Source organism: Schistocerca americana, chromosome X (assembly GCF_021461395.2).
Source record: "Schistocerca americana isolate TAMUIC-IGC-003095 chromosome X, iqSchAmer2.1, whole genome shotgun sequence".
NCBI classification, from domain to species: Eukaryota; Metazoa; Arthropoda; class Insecta; order Orthoptera; family Acrididae; genus Schistocerca; species Schistocerca americana.
This window is the reverse complement of record NC_060130.1, coordinates 397,454,229-397,467,791: the sequence shown is the minus strand read 5'-3', so window position 1 is coordinate 397,467,791 and position 13,563 is coordinate 397,454,229.

Sequence of the window (13,563 nt, the reverse complement as noted above, 5' to 3'; positions counted from 1 at the left end):
TTCGTCGCGGCGTGATCTATTTACGAAATTTCAATCACCAACTTTCTCTTCCGAATGCGAAAATTTTTGTTGAGCCCAACCTACATAGGTAGGAATGATCATCAAAATAAAATAAGAGAAATCAGAGCTCGAACAGAAAGGTTTAGGTGTTCGTTTTTCCCGCGCGCTGTTCGGGAGTGGAATGGTAGAGAGATAGTATGATTGTGGTTCGATGAACCCTCTGCCAAGCACTTAAATGTGAATTGCAGAGTAATCATGTAGATGTAGATGTAGATGTTCCCTCGGGCATGGGTGAGTGCGTTGTTCCTAGCATAAGATAGTTTAAGTTGTGTGTAAGTCTAGCAATCGGAGACCTCAGAAGTTTCGTTCCTTAGGAATTCACACACATTCGAGTACATTCGGATGTTAGTAGGAAGGCCAATTGTCGGCTTGGGTTTACTGGGAGAATATTATGAAAGTATAGCTAATCTGTAAAGGTGACCGCGCATAGAACGCAAGTAAGACCCATTCTTAAATACTACTGGAGTGTTTGATATCCTCAACAGGTCGTATTAAGGAAAACGTCGAAGCAATTCCGAGGCGAGCAGCTAATACGTTACCGGTGATTTCAAAATGGTGAAATGAGTATGATTTCCTAAGGGACCAAGCTGCTGAGTTCATCGGTCCCTAGACTTACACACTACATTAACTTAAACTAAATTATGCTAAGGACAGCACACACACCCATGCCCGAGAGAGGACTTGAACCTCCGGTGGGAGGGGGGTGATTTCAATCAACGTGTGAGTACTACAGAGATGCTTTGCTGGCTCTAATGGGAATCCATGGAGGGAAGACGATGTTCTTTCCGCAAAACACTATTGAGAAAACTTAGAAAACAGCATTTTCGAGTGGTTGCACAACAATTCTATCGCTGCCAATGTGTATATCGCACAAGTACCGCGAACGTAAGATAAGAAAAATTATCGGTTTTACGGAGTCAGACACACACTCGTTTTTCCCTCGTTCTGTTTGCGAATGGAATAGGAAAGTAAATTACTAGTAGCGGTAGAAGATACCCTCCGCCGCTGCGCCATACGCTGGCTTGTGAGGTATGCATGATCACAGTCAAATGCAGATGAATGAGTAGTTCACACCCGACGTCAGTGAGCTCGCATGACCAACTCAATCTGCTGTTACGGGTTCTCTACTGACAACACAACTCGCTCCCCCTTTCAAGCGCGACTCCCTAGGTCTTGTGTTGTCTACTATCAGCGTGGTGTGCTTTGCCTTCTGGATCGATGTGTAGCTGCCTTCATTCTTCATAACGTGATTTAGCCGTCCTTACATGCTGTTGGGACTACCAACACAATAGCCCCACCTCCTCTTGTACTGGTGGGTCTCCGTCTTTTAACATCCGGTCGCCAAATCCGCAATACTTTTGATCAGATGGTGTGTGTACTGGACTTTGAAAGAGTGGTTGATCTCATCTTAAGAGCGATCGATTGAAACAAATGCGGTTTAACTACAGAACGTGTTTCCATCTTCCAGCGCCTTAGGAGTTTCGAAAAAATTAAGACGAATCTTTGGGCATTTGAAAATGTGAATCGGTCCTGCCCTGTGCTTTGAAGGCTACAATGCAAGAGCACTGCGATATCCGAGATCGAGTCCAGGTATGGCAAACAATTTTAAGTTGTCAAAGTGATTATACTTAATACAGGTTTACACTTTCTCCTATCTGATTGGGTATACGCAAGCGAATAATGAGAAAGTGCTGGCTGAATGCTTGTTAAGGTTACCTTTTGGTGCCCTTTACTGTTAAACTAAGTACCGTGATGCCACAAGACCATATGAAATCTCGACAAACATGTAGTTCAGGCACCCAAAATTAGCAACGCAAAATAGTTCTGTTTTAATAAATGTAATTCGCAAAAACTGCTAAAAGAATGTTAGGTTCAGTACCAGATTGTAAACACACAAAATCAAAGTGACGAAAAACAGATTTGTTAGTGCAACAATATTGTAAAATTTTTGAGCAAGAGGAAGAAAACGACAATAAATACGTGACGTTTTGGTTAAGAAATTCATGTATGTTACTCAAAATGTTGGACTAATGTTTCACATTACATTGAAAACTTGGTCTTGACAGGGTAGAGAGCATTACAGGTGTAAGTGCATCGTAAAGAACTGAACGGGGAAAGGCAGTTGTCTATAAAGCATAATTCGGTACCTTTTCACACTCTGAAAGAAAAATCAGTGCACATGTAAAATTTGCAGTGGGAAAATGCGCATCGCTGTTCGAGTCCTCTGTTCAAAGATTATCCTACATGAAGAACTCCTCCTCCATAACTCGAGCAACGAAAATGTCCGAACTGGAAGCGCTACCTTACGACGCATATAAGAGCAAACATCGCTTTCATCCGCTTTATATTTGGAGTGAAAAAGCGATAATTTGAAAGCTTTACACGCACGTTTGAAACTAAATTCAAACGAAGAGCAGTCTGCCCTAACGAATTATATGTGAAACACTGGCGCTACTTAAACAGTTGGTTAGATAGAGCAGCGGGTGGGAGCACTCACGTACTTTTCCACTGAGAAGATAGCCTACAGCAAGTGTATCGATAAGGAGGAACTGTATCCTCCTATTACACGCAAAATGAGAGTAGCGTTTCAACTTTCAGTTGGCAATAAAGAGGCTCAACGACTTTGAAATTAAAAATTCCTTGTGCTGGAACTGGAAAGCAATTCTTTATGTTCCCGCTCCCACTTTCCTGTAGACGACGCGTAAATGTTTGTCTAGAATTCCAAATGACAACGGAGAAGGCATAATTCTGATACATGATTGTTTCTATTTTCTACTTGGGTTTAATAAAAATAGAATAATTTTAAACAATCCAGCAGTGTGTTTCTCTGCTTATCGGATACAGTCTACCTCTCAGGTCCACGTTGCTACCGAATAAGGTGAACAAATACTTGTCTTACATAATTTGTCTAATACAGGCAGCAATTATTTCTCCATGATCATTAATAAAACCTGAGAAAATGACGCATCTACACCAGAAACCCGGGAAGGAGAAATCTTCAACAGAAGTACCAGCGAGTTCTCATTGGCCAACCAACTGATCCCTACAACGGGAGACTCCTCGGACCCTGTTATAAATGGTACCAAGATCGCGTTACTTAGAACCAATTGCACAGTTAACCAGTCAAACTAACCATAATATAACTTATGATGAAAAGCGAAGTCATACATGCAATCACGTAATAAAAACTTCACGAAAATTTTTAAGCACCCTATTAGTAAAATAAATACGTCATGATGAAAGCAGGTAATATACACATATCAGAAAAAGTTTTGCATCACCCCGGTTCCCAGAATTCCTAAAGCTAGACGTTGACTGTGGACATTGTACCACACACACAGACCATTTGACTGCTCAAAAATGTCATTAAACCCGCCCAAAGATGTAATCAACCATGCATGAGCAACGCCTTATAAACGGAGGGGATCCGACAGCCGATCAGTTCCAGTCATTCCATCGGGAGGGAGGTACACGGCTCGTGTTGTCTGTAGTTTAACCATGCCTAGACGGTCAATACCGCGGTTCGATCGCCTCCGCGTTGTTACTTTATGCCAGGAAGGGTTCCCAACAAGCTAAGTAGTGGTCAGGCGTCTCAGGGTGAACGAAAGCGATGTTGTTCGGACATGGAGGAGACGCAGAGAGACAGGAACTGTCGATGAAATGCCTCTCTCAGGCCGCCCAAGGACTACTCTTGCTACCTAAGGATTATGGCTCGGAGCAACCCTAACAGCAACGCCACAATGTTGAATCATGCTTTTCGTCAGCCACAGGACGTTGTGCTCCAACTCAAACGGTGCGAAATACTGCATGATGCGCGGTGACACTCCCGCGTTCATGGCGAGGTCCATCTTTGCAACTACGACACCATACAGCACGGTACAGATGGGCCCAACAACATGCCGTACATACCGCTCATGATTGACATCACGTTCTTTTCACCGATGAGTGTCGCATATGCCCTCAACCAGTCGTCGGCGACGTGTTTGGAGGCAACCCGGTCAGGCGAAACGCCTTAGACGCACTGTCCAGCGAGTGGAGCAGGGTGGAGGTTTCCTGATGTTTTGAGGTGGCATAATGTGGGTCCGATGTATGCCGCTGGTAGTCATGGAAGGCGCCGTAACAGTTCTATAATACGTCAATGCCATCTTACTATCGATAGTGTAACCATATCGGCAGCATATTAGCGAGGCATTCGTCTCCATGGACGACAATACGCGCACCCATCATGCACATCTTATGAACGACATTGCTCGACTAGAGTGGCCAGCGTGTTCTCCAAACATGAACCCTATCGTACACGCCTGTGATAGATTGAAAAGGGTTGTTTATGGACGACGTGATCCACCAACCACTCTGAGGGATCTAAGGCGAATCGCTGTTGAGGAGTGGTACAATCCGGATCAACAGTGCCTTGATGAACTTGGGGATTGTATGCCACGACGAATACAGGCGTGCATCAATGCAAGACGACGTGCTACTGGGTATTAGAGGTACCGGTGTGTACAGCAGTCTGGACCACCACATCTGAAGGTCTCGCTGTGTGGTGGTACAACATGCAATGTGTGGCTTTCATTAGCAATAAAACGGGCGGAAATGAAGTTTATATTGATCTCCATTCCAATATTCTGTACAGATTCCGGTGCTCTCGGAACCTATTTAAAAAAAACGCAGTTGATATCCGTTTGACCTACGGCAGTGCCATCTAGCGGGCCAACCATAGCGCCATCTGGTTTCCCCCTTCAAGCTAGACGAATTTTGTTCCTTGTAGTTTTTTCGTTTGACACTTATTTCGTGAAATATTTGGCCCGGTCACTATCAATGGACCACCCTGTATACATGTGATGGTAGTATTGCGTCCACAAAGTATAAAAGGACACCGCATTGGCGGAGATGTCATTTGTACTCAGGTGATTCATATGAAAAGATGTACGGCGTGATCATCGGCACACGACGGGAATTACCAGACTTTGAATGCAGAGTGGTAGCTGAAGCTAGAGGCATGGGACACTCCATTTCAGAAATCGTTGTGGAGTTCAATATTCCGAAATTCACAGTGTCAACAGTGTGCCGAGAAAACCAAATTTAAGGCATTACCCCCCACCATGGACAACGTAGTGGTCGACGGTCTTTACTTATCAACCGAGAGCAACGGCGTTTGCGATGACTTGCAAGTGCCAACAGACAAACATCACTATGTGAAATAGCCACAGAACTGAATGTGGAACTACTACGAAATTTTGAGTTAATAGGGCATGGCAACAGACGACGAACACAAGTGCGTTCGTTAATAGCACTAAATCCCCAGCAGCGCATCTTCTGGGCTCGTGACCATATCGGTTGGACCATTGACGAATGGAAAACCGTGACCTGGTGACATGAATCAAAACTTCAGTTGGTAAGGGCTGATGATGGTTTTCGAGTTTGGCGTGGACCTCACGAAACCATGGACTCAAGTTGCCAACAGCGCACTGCGCAACCTGGTGGTGGCTCCGTAAGGGCGTGTGCTGCATTTACAGGGAATTCACTGGGTCCTCTGGTCCAACTGAACAGGTCATTGACAGGAAATATATATGTTCGGCTACTGGGAGACCATTTTTAGCAATTCCCGGACTTCATGTTCCAGAACAGATGTTTCCAAACAGTGATAGAACTTTTACGGATGACACTGCGCCATGTCACCAACCCGCAATTGTTCGAGATTGGTTTGAAGAATATTTTGGAAAATTCTAGCGAATAATTTGGCCACCCAGATCACCCGAAATGAAGCCCATCGAACATTTATGAGACAACTGAAAGAATAGTTCTCGAACAAAATCCTGTAGCAGCTACACTTTGGGAATTATGGACCGCTGTAGAAGCAGCATGGCTCAAAATTTCTGCAGGGGACTTCCAACGATTTGCTGAGTCCATGCCACGCCGAGATGCTGCACGTCGCCAGGAAAAAGGAGGTCCGACTCGATATTACAAGGCATCCCATGACAATTATCACCTCAGTGTGGAACAGTTCCTGAGTATTATTTTGAACATATTTCAGAATGAAAACGTTTTAATTTACGTGTCGTGAGACTTCTGTCAAATATTATAATAAGTGTAATAGAGTAGGGCAATGTCTGAAGTTTACAGTGTCCGTATAGTTCGAGTCAACGTTCCTTCGGACATGCAATTACGTACATACTAGAACATATATAGTTTTGGGGCAATCCTGGAGGTGTGTGCGAACGACCGAGGTGGTTAGGGCAACCACTCGCGTAAAGCTAGAGATCTGGGTTCGAACCCGGTCCGGCAGAAATTTTCATGTTACCAGTGTGGTTATACGCATACGATCATGTCCTGTCGTATCCACTCGTCCTGGCCACTTTTATTTGCCCTAAGGATTTCATCGATACATTGCCCCTTCGGTTTGAAATGAAGGGTAGTTCCTGCGACAGAGTAACAAACGGTCATCGCCGATGTGAATTTATAGTTTAGACTGCCTCCGACCATTGTATGGAGAGTTAATTCCAGGAAAATAAGCTCAACTGACAAAACCTTATTCAACCCCTTAAATGGGTACACTAATATCTTTGGAAAGCCGTAAAAAGATATAGAAGTACTACCAGGTTTTTCGCTATTGATTTAAGTCATCTCAGTAAACTGGATTTGTATGTGGCAGTCCTTTATATGGAACTGGCGCAATAAGATAAGTAACTAATAGCACAAAGCAGCTATAATGTTTAGATGTGCCCATGGCCACTCAGTGAATGAAGGTGCCAGATTTGTTGGGATTGTACGACGTGTCATCATTTGATCTATTTTGAGACAACAGATGGCGTCAAATGGACATATGGCCGAATGAGGCGTTTAATAAGCAGTGCGTCGAGGGTGTAGTTCCGGCTGGAAAAGTTTCTTTGATGTTTTCTGAGTGTTTTTCGCAGCACTATTTGGGCCCGCATCTCGTGGTCGTGCGGTAGCGTTCTCGCTTCCCACGCCCGGGTTCCCGGGTTCGATTCCCGGCGGGGTCAGGGATTTTCTCTGCCTCGTGATGGTTGGGTGTTGTGTGATGTCCTTAGGTTAGTTAGGTTTAAGTAGTTCTAAGTTCTAGGGGACTGATGACCATAGATGTTAAGTCCCATAGTGCTCAGAGCCATTTGAACCATTTAGCACTATTTGGGCCCACTCATTCGGATTACACTCAAGATGAACCTCAAAGTTTTTGTCAACATTCTCTGCAGCTTATTGTTGTTCTTTCTTCAATATTTTCGTGATGAGTATGGTGTGGTGATTCTCTCCTTCCAAAATAACAACAGCGGCGTTCACAGGGCTGCAAGCATGCGATCAAGGAGTGATGAACATTCTGGGAAATATCGCATCTTGACTGACTCCATAAATCACCCGATTGTAGTTCGATATAAAATGTTTGGGACTATTTGGAACAAATGGTAAATGTATCAATCAACTAGCCTTTCTTTTGGCAACTCTACGGATTTTAATCATCAATATGTGGCTTCAACTGGATATGGCATAAGCGAATAAACTCGTAGACCCTCTTTCTCGTCGAACTGAGGTGATTAAAAGGCTATAAGCGATGTCACACGGTATTAGCGAGACCTCTCCTGTGGGTATCAGACTTTTGTCTCGTGTCCGTACTATACGAGGTTCGTCGACAGTCGATGATGATACAACACCCAAAACAAAATAGGCAAAACAGAACCAAGTTCTTATATTCTTTATACATTAAACAAACAAACTGCACTTTTTAAAGCTGCAATATTACTTCTGACTCAGTCTCCTTTTCACAAAAATTCCCACTATCATTACAGTATACCGAATACCTACTTCCGAACTCAGCACCTGCTTTATCAGCCTTTTGCTGAATGGCCGTTTTCACTCCATAGCCGCTGTCGTGGTGGTTACCACCACAACATAAACTACAGGAATCTGGTCCAAAAATTCATAACCAATGTTATTGTATCATTCAAGGAAGTGCAAAACACTGGTCATTCGCTTGTCTTTGTGCACACATAAAACGAATAACAGCGCATATATTACAGGAAGCTGGATTTTGTATTTATTCAGACAATTTAAATGCCCATAAAAATATTCAAGTATGGCCGAATACTTCCGTTATGGCATATGCGGATTTCTGACGGATGTAGGTACTTACCTTGCATGTGTGGACATTCGCTACATGACTATATTTTTAAAAAATGTTGTTTACTTAAAAAACACACCTTACGGTTCTCCTTCAGATTGATCTCTGTTAGCCACAACATATTTTTGGCCACGTTAATAAAGCGGCTGCGAGTAACAACGGTGACTACGTTTAAAATCCATGAAGTCAGAAAGGTCATGCTTCTTTAAGGTCTGTCTTCTAAATTCCTCATTAAATTAGTGCCGCAGTTCACATAACTAAGATGAAGTAAGAGGCGGTCAAAAAATTCCTGTTTGAGGTTTTGGCGGCGTTGCGGCAGAGTATTATAACGTAGCGCAACTTCGGTGCGGGAATACACTGACGCGACAGAAGTCACGGCTAGCGATATACAAATATATAAATGGCGGAAATATCGCCTACACAAGGCATAAAATGGCAGTACATTAGTGGAGCTGTGATTTGTACTCTGGTGATTCATGTGAAAAGGTTTCAGACGTGATTATGGCCGCACAACGAGGCCTAACAGACCTTGAACGCGGAATGGTATTTGGAAATAGAAGCATGGGACATTCTACTTCGAAAATCATTAGGGAATGCTGTATGCAGAAATCCACAGTGTAAAGAGTGGGCCGAGAATACCAAATTTCAGCGATTACCTCGTAGTGGCCGACAGCCGTCACTTAACGACCGAGAGCAACGGTATTTGTGTAGAGATGTCAGTGCTAATAGACAAGCAACACTGCGTAAAAAACGCGGAGATCAATGAGAGACGCACAATGATCGTATCTTTTAGGACAATGCAGAGATATTTGGTGTTAATGCAGGCGGGGGATTAGTGTAGCGTTCGTGTCTTTCCGACGTGCGTGCGGTAAACGCGGAAACGTGAAACTGTGGTAACGCTATTACCTAACGTGTCTGAACAGGACAGACGTGCTGAATAACGAAAACTTCAGACATTCTTCGTAGGATGAAGAATGGTAAGTGGCAGCATGACTATGGAAAATACGCATGCCCCCATTTTGCAAATATCGTAGTGTTGAAGTTACGCCAACTCAAGTGGGAGGAACTCGAGCACCCAGCCTATAGTCGTGACCTCTCTCTCCATTCATTATCATGCCTTCGGGCCCCTAAAGAAGACCTACAAGGGTCGAAGATTCCTGTCGGATGAGGATATGCAACTGACTGTTACGGGCTTCACGCAGCTGGACACGATGTTTTACCAAACAGATACCTTCAACCTGGTGCGTCGGTGGAGAGAGAGAGAGAGAGAGAGAGAGAGAGAGAGAGAGAGAGAGAGAGAGAGAGAGAGAGAGTGTGTGTGTATGTGTGTGTGTGTGAGTGATCTTATGGGAGTTAACTGATAAGGTCATGGTTGGTTGGTTGTTTTGGGGGAAGGAGACCAGACAGCGTGGTCATCGGTCTCATCGGATTAGGGAAGGATGGGGAAGGAAGTCTGCCGTGCCCTTTCAGAGGAACCATCCCAGCATTTTCCTGGAGTGATTTAGGGAAATCACGGAAAACCTAAATCAGGATTGCCGGACGCGGGATTGAACCGTCCTCCTCCCGAATGCGAGTCTAGTGCCTAACCACTGCGCCACCTCGCTCGGTGCTAAGGTCATCAGTCGGTCGGTGGAATGATTGCCTTTATGCTCACGGTGACTTTGCCAGATTAGCATATCGATTCTCGGTTGCACGGTGTTGGAACGGAAACTTATAGCTGGCCAAAAGCAGGACGCATGTATAATTAAAATCTTGAGCAGTTTCCATACATCTTGCCTCCTGCTCGTTACTCGGTTTGTGCAATACAAATCGTGAACATATTTTCAGTTGCCTATATATTTGCGAATGACTGTTCTAGTTCCTCTGATATAATTTTCAGGGAGATTCCTGTACTGTGCCAGCACCCATCACATTTTCTTGATGATGTCCAAAAAGCTATTGGCACCAGTAGTAAACACATTACATGCTAGTATCTTCAGTTCTGCTGACTTGTACGAACATCACATTGTAAAAACATTTTATTTGTATTTCTTGGCCGGCCACGGTGGCCGAGCGGTTCTAAAAAAAATGCCTCTGAGCACTATGGGACTCAACTGCTGAGGTCATTAGTCCCCTAGAACTTAAAACTAGTTAAACCTAACTAACCTAAGGACATCACACACATCCATGCCCGAGGAAGGATTCGAACCTGCGACCGTAGCGGTCTCGCGGTTCCAGACTGCAGCGCCAAAACCGCGCGGCCGAGCGGTTCTAGGCGCTTCAGTCTGGAACCGCGTGACCGCTACGGTCGCAGGTTCGAATCCAGCCTCGGGCATGGATGTGTGTGGTGTCCTTAGGTTAGTTAGGTTTAAGTCGTTCTAAGTTCTAGGGGACTGATGACCTCAGATGTTAAGTCCCATAGTGCTCAGAGACATTTGAACCATTTTTTTGTATTTCTTGGTACACAGCTGTATGCCACAGGTCATAACACTGAAAGTTTCGATGCCACACCAAATCCTAAGTGTCGCTTCCCATCATATCTTGCTATGTGCATGCCGTGCTCTTAATTACAAGACTCGTTAGTTTTTGTTTATTGGGTCATGAACTGCACTTTCTGAAGTTTCCAAGAACAGTAGTAACAGGCATATTCACCGTTTAAGTATTGATATCATTATTTAACTTACGTTATTGTTAATATATCATATTAATAATTAATTGTTTGACAGAAGCTGCGGAGTATCACATGTACAAGGCAGTCTAGTTATTGGTTGATAATAAGCATGGAAGAAATATGTGTAATGCAAATTTCTATGCTGTTTTTATGTAAATAATGAAAAGGGTTCTAGCAATGTGTTTCCTTGTACGAGCGCGAAATCTGGCTTCATTTGGAGAGGAACATGGATGTACCGCAAGGGAGATATCGTTTGGTATCACTCATTAAAAGAGGGCTGGAACTTAAATAGTGGAAACTATTTATTCACAACGGATACAAAAGAGTTACATGTTTGCACCTGTTGCTGTCCAGAGTAGTCACCAGCGTTGTGCAGAACCCGTTGCCAGCGATGTTCAGCAGAGCCTGTTCTGTTGATGGTGCGAATGTAGCGGTCTACTGCTTGTCGAATCTCTGGAAGTAGTTCCTTCATCTTCGGAATCAAATCAAAGTCACAAGTACTTAAGTCTTATTACTGATCATTTTTGGAGCATCGCCTGCGGTCAGCTTAGCGAAAGAAGAAGCAACACTTTCTGCGCGACTCACCCATTATTTTGCAAGACAATGCGCGGGCGCATACAGCTCAAGCTGTGGCTATTCTGTTCGGTCGACGAGGCTGGCAAGTACTGTACCATCCACCATACTCACCGGATTTAGGTCATTGTGACAGATTTGATTCCGAAGATGAAGGAACCACTTCGTAGCATTCGCTTCAGAACCGTTCCAGATATTCGACAGGCAGTAGACCGCTTCATTCGTACCATCAACAGAACAGGCTCTGCTAACGGCATATTACGCCTTCCACATCTCTGGCAACGGGTTCTACACAACGCTCGTGACTACTTTGAAGGACAGTAACAGGTGCAAATATGTACCTCTTTGGTATCGTTTGTGAATAAATAGTTGCTACTACTTAAGTTCCCACCTTCGTATTTGTGAATGGAAGACAAAGTGCAGCTGTATACATAACGGATGTACGAGTCCAGGTTGAAGATGCACGGTTGACGACATATGGAAGTTTGGGTCCGGGCATGAGTCGTGCAGGGATAGTCAAAGTTGAAGGCGACCACTCGTGATAAGACGAAAATTCGGTTCGAGTCCCGACCCGGCACAAATTTTCATTCTCGTCAATCCATTCTACAGCTGATAGTTCTCCTTATTCTCAATTGCGGATACATTTAATGTATGTCATAACGGCTGTAGTCACCGCAGTGCCAGTTCCTTTGGACATACATGCATGTCCAAAGGACCTTTCCATCTTAATCAGAATAACACAGGCACTGCAATATCGTATACTCTTGTGTTCAGTAATGTCGTTGGCTGAACCACTGTCAATGTTCCTCCTCCTACGGCCGCGACAAGTGAAGCCACAACGGTCACCCAGCTGACACTGTGTATTGCTCCATACATCGTTCCAAAGTCCATTTTGATACCCTTCTTGCAGAGGAGCCTATTTCTTGAGACAGGGTATGTGACCTGCCTATACCATCTTGCAGAGCTAAACGGACAGTTTTTTCCTCTCTGGCGTTTTCGATTGGGACTTCGAAGATCCTGAATGGGTTTATTGTTAGCCTCTTGGCCCCATCAGTTCCATATTCGCACGACAGTCCTCAGACCTTCACCAAAGCGAGCAGTAATGTCAAGGAACGACATACTGCAGTTTTAGTGATTCAAGTTCAATTCCGACATGCGCTGGGAGATGCTTCTCCTTTTTGCACAATGCATAACACTATCTTCTCCCAAACAAGCAATGTTGAAATGAGATATCTGAATGTAATGCCCACTGTGTAATAATTTATTTCATACAGAATATAAATGCCGTGACTCCTACCTACTTCGTGCGGTTGTACTAAAGTGGTAATAATTAGCATATACAAAAATGTCGTGGACTTCATATCCAATTGACGTTGTTGCCCGCTGCCTTCTTTCTGTTGCATTTTAATGGGCAGTATTGTATACAGGTAAACCAGCAATCTGCCATGTGCAATGGCATGTGTGGCGGTTCGAACTAGGACTTTCCAATCAATTTGGCAAGGGTTTACTTGTCATAAGAGCTGATGAATGGCCATGTCGCTCTCTAGGTTACACCGTGACTTACCTGTAAACATAGATGTATGTCGATGTCGAATCCAACGATGCATACTGTGTGCCTGGATATGCGTCCAGAGGCCGTCTTGTGGTCTTTAGGGGGTAACGTAACAGGACGTCTTAAGTCACGCAACTCAAGACAAGGATAATGTTCCAGGGTCCTGGAAGCGTACGGTCTGATCCTGTCTCTACTGCTGTTGAATGCTGCCTTCCTTCTTGAATCATTTTCACGTTAGTCCGATGCTACAAACAACATTCAACTCCTTACGCTCTGGCATACCGACAATGTGTAATATCATCCAGATTTATTTGCTGCTTCCCTGGGACTCAAAAAGTACGTGCGCTCGCTGTCAAAACCCGAAAGTCACAATGCATGTAGTGTTTCAGACACACAAGCACTGGGTTGTCATAATGTCATGTCTTTCTGTCACAGGTTAGTGTGCTCTATGTTGCCATGACACAATACGTTTTATGTATCTGGAACATTCATTAATATATGGTAACTGTGTGAATTAATGAAGGGAGATGTAAAAAGCTACTTTCAGTGTTATTTTCTACGGAGCATCTGCGATTGGGTCAGAAGAGTACGGTTATC